We start from the raw sequence: 4,449 nt of genomic DNA, 5'->3' as shown, positions 1-4,449 counted from the left end.
CAGGGTTGTTTGAGAGAGACCATCTTCATCTTACGCCTCCCATGGACTGATAATCATTAGGTCATCCACTTGAGGGAAATTTCCTACTGTCCTACAAACCTCTGCACTTGAAGGCCCAACAATGTCTACAAGAAGAAGGTTGTGTAGTAGACATCAAGGGCCCAAGCCCCAAGGAACATCAATTGCTCATGTAACTGGGTACGATAATCGAGTCTCATTTCTTCGGTTTTGTAACCCAGAGATGGTTGATGTTCTGCAACCTTCGGGCTTGTAACATTTGGGCGTGCAACATATACTTTTAAACAATCATCTCTTCTTTATTTTAGTGAATGGACTTTTGGCATGGAGCTTCCATTAATAGTCGAGGTGGAGACATGCGAGAACATTCGAGTGAATGACATGCACAGTGAAGTAGTGTAACTAACTAGTTGAGACTATCTAGATCAAGAGTAATGTACTTTCCTACTTGTATTATATCAGGGGGATGGAAGCCGCCAAGATTATGGTATAGCTCGGTAACATCAAAATAACATAAAGACATGTTGAATTGTTACAAATATAACTCACTTATGATTAACATTGTATCTAATTTTGCTAGTAATTGTCTATTTGGTGTTACTCAAAGCACTTCGTAATTCCAGCAGCTACCTTCCACGCCCTTCTCCATACCAGGTGTTATTTTTGGGAGGCACCGGAAGAATCGGTTTTTGGAAAAACTCAGAAATCTCGATTTTAAACCGCCCAAAAAATTCAAATGAATTTTGACTATTTTATTAGGTATAAATATAAGTATGTAACCTGTAAAAAACATCAAATATGATAGATCATGCCCCGGTGGGAAATACCCTTTAGTTCCTGGGTGTATATATACACCTCACATAGAAATTAATAATATTAATAATAATATTAAGTCACAAAAGTTTGGATGTTTCTTTTACAATAAACCTGACTTTCTTTTGCACTAGTTGAGTCTCTTTCTTCGGTTTTGCAACCAACAGATGGTTGGTGTTCTGCAACCTTCGGGCTTGTAACATTTGGGTGTGCAACAAATATTTTTAAACAACCACCTTCTTTGTTTCAGTGAATGGAATTTTGGCATGGAGCTTCCATTAATAGTCATTTGTCAACATCCGAGTGAATGAAATTGACGGGAAAGTAGTGCAACTAACTAACTAGTATAGACTATCCGTATAAGTGACATACGTTTCCAAATTTCTTATATTATATATGGGATGTAATCCGCCAAGATTAAGGTGTAGCTCAGCAACATCAAAGTAATACACCATCGGATTAAATTATTACAAATGTAACTCACTAGAGTTTACCTTTGTATCTAATTCCCTTACAATTTGTTGTTTCATGGTACTCAAAGCACTCTTTAATTTCATCAGCTCCCTCCACATCGTTTAGGGTTCTCTTTTTTCTCAATACCGGTGTTTCTTTCCAGGAGGCGCTGAAAGAACCGGTTCTTGGAACAACTCAGAAATCATCAAGTTTTACCGCCCGAAGAATTCAATGTTTTTGTGCATAAATAGTGAAATATATGTCTATGACCTGCATAACATCACATATGCTAGCTTGTGTGTGGGTACTCAGTCATATATGCAAGGTCTTATTGAACTAAAAATTGATGTATTTGTCAATTTCATTTCATATTGTACCTAAACTGGGCAAATACATAAATCTCAAAAAATATTAAATACACATAAATAATACATATATGTATATATAGCACTGAAACAGGGTAATTAGATACATAAATCATGGAAAATATCGTATACATCTGAATGGTAAATATAGCATCAAAACAGGACAAATACATAAAGTTGAGAAAATATCAAATACAAGCGAGTGGTAGCTTATTTTAATTAGCAACCACTCCACCACCAAGAGAAGAACGCACATATCTATGCTTCCGCATGTCTCCGTGTACATAGCTTAATGCAAGGTCTTCATGGCATAGCTCACACATCAGACCAAGTGATCTTGAAAACTCCAATCTCCTCCTTGAGCCCCAGTGCCTTCCACACGGCCGGTGACGCGTCTACGTCGTTGTATGAGCACGGTGGCTCGAAGTTGTGCTCGGCGTCGCAGCCGTACATTGAGTCGCACTCGTCGACGACCTTGGCCAGCACGGCACGTCCGTTCCCGTTGATGCGGATCATCTTGTTGCACCTACGCTTGCCGTCCAAGCGCAGCCACCCCGTGGACAGCGCCACCACCAGCTCGGTGTCCTTGTGGAAGCGGTTGTCGCAGAACGATTTGCCGCCACCGTCTCCACCTCGTGCGAAGCTGTTCAGAGTTAGGATCGCCGGCGTGTTGGCCGACACCGAGGGCGAGCACCTGAATTGCGGGTAGCGGTGACCGTCTTTACAGCAGACCGAGCCGTGATCCCTGTTGCAGTCGCCGGATTTGCCATGCAGGAAGCTGTTGACACCAGATTTTGGCACGGCGAAAAACTTAATTAAGATGGTCTCAAATGCAGAAGTGCTCAAAGTGAGAAAGTTCCGTATCGTCAAAAGGAAAAAACTTTGATATTTGGGCCATGGTCATCTGGTCTCATCTCTAAGGCCGAAGTTGTGTTCGAAGTACTTAGATTTTGTATTCAGAACACTATTCGGCTGATTACGCCCCCAAGACTGCCCCATATTGAAAACTGATCTACATGAATTGTCTTCGTCTCGTCGGAACGATCGATTTTGATATAAAGATCGTCTCAATCCGAGGTCATATGCAAAAGTTAGAGCCCGTACAGTGAGACCCTCCAGCGAGCAAAATATGACGCCCGGAACCAGACACATATGTGGGTATGTCTGATGAGCTGCGTGAGTAATTAGCTGTTTTGCACGAGCGATTTGACCCTTGGGATGACCTCTGATGAAAAAATGTTCAACATGAAAGATGTTCGTCTCGTCGAAACGGTCAAGATTGCTTTTGGGCTCGTTTCCAGCCGAGGTCGTCTGTCACCACAAAAAGGACCCTCAAAGTACAGCTAGTTTAAACCGAGCAGTTTTGGAAAGTTTGCATAAAACCAGTCCGCATTTGACTAGGGTTTTGGACGTGAATTGATGTAATTTTCTTGTAAGAAAAGCCTAGATAAATCCTTTGTTTGTACGGGAAGTCCAACCGCCTCTTATATATGTTGGGGGTGACGACCGATTGAAACAACACACAATCGAACAAATCTATCTACATCTTTTACCTTTACTTTTCCTTCTCCCTTGTTCTTCTTCTTCCTCGTTCTTCGTTCGTTCTTCTTCATTGCAGGGCGGCGAACCTCGAGGCTCTAGGGGCGGTTAGGCCGACCTAGGGCAGCCCATAGCCGCCGCGCGTCCAGACGGGGTCCCTCCCGGGCGCGTGGGGTTTCGGGTCTACAAAAGTGCCCGCCGGATTGCTTGCGTACCGCGCTTCCGGTGGGTCTTCTTCGACGTGAGATGCGGTGCATCACCCCCGCGTTGGAGGTACACGGTGATGTGTTCGTGTGCGAACACACTTTTTGGCGACTCCGCTGGGGAAGAAGCGTTGAACGGTCTCCGACCCGTTCTTTCTATGAAGAGATCGTCATCTAGGGTTTGACATCTACAAAGGTAATATGAATACCCACTTCACTTATGTAGATGCAAATAATGCATATGTTGTTGCTAGATTGTCTAATGAGTATAATGTATCGGTAGCCCTAGTTTTATCAATAATGTATCTAATTATGTGCAACAACCGATTCAGAATAATCTTCATGCTTCAACTCCATATAATTTCAGCAACATGCAACATATGTATCCCAACTCCCATGCATCGGCAACCCCACAAATCTATATGCCGATGAACAACATGATGAGTTCGGTTAATCAAGTTGAGATACCCCATGTAGGAACTTCCAATAGGATGCAACAAAGTGTTTCAACTTTTTATTCATCGGCAAATAACTTGCAGTTTGTTAATCCAAACGTGCCGGTGGATAGGGGAATTGGCCATGCTACTACTAGTTATTCGGCCAATTACCCTGAAACATCATATGCTACACCTCATGCTACTAATTTTCTGGCACCATATGCAATTGTTGATGTCCATAATTCGGCTCCCCACCTTCATGGTCATGGCCGAATAAGTGAAACTTCTACAGGAGCACAAATGCCTTCACCTACTACCGCGGCATATCATGTCCCCCCAACACAATTACAGAATTTCGGTGACATATCGTTACCGAAAGAGTCTAAAAGTGCCCGGGGGAAATTCTATCCAGATTGGGTCATTAAGAAAAATCTTACGTCTTTTTGGGATGAATGCAATGTTGTTCTACATGAATTAATAAAAGAGAGAAAGCCTATTAATTCTACTGCAATCGAAGCTAGATTATGCCAAAAAGAGAAAGCATTGGGTGTGGATAGAATTATCAAAAAAGATGGTGATTCGGATAATAAAGTTAATTCAGCTATTGAAAAGACCGAATCA

Source organism: Triticum aestivum, chromosome 5A (assembly GCF_018294505.1).
Source record: "Triticum aestivum cultivar Chinese Spring chromosome 5A, IWGSC CS RefSeq v2.1, whole genome shotgun sequence".
NCBI lineage: Eukaryota > Viridiplantae > Streptophyta > Magnoliopsida > Poales > Poaceae > Triticum > Triticum aestivum.
This window is presented reverse-complemented; position numbering follows the sequence as displayed.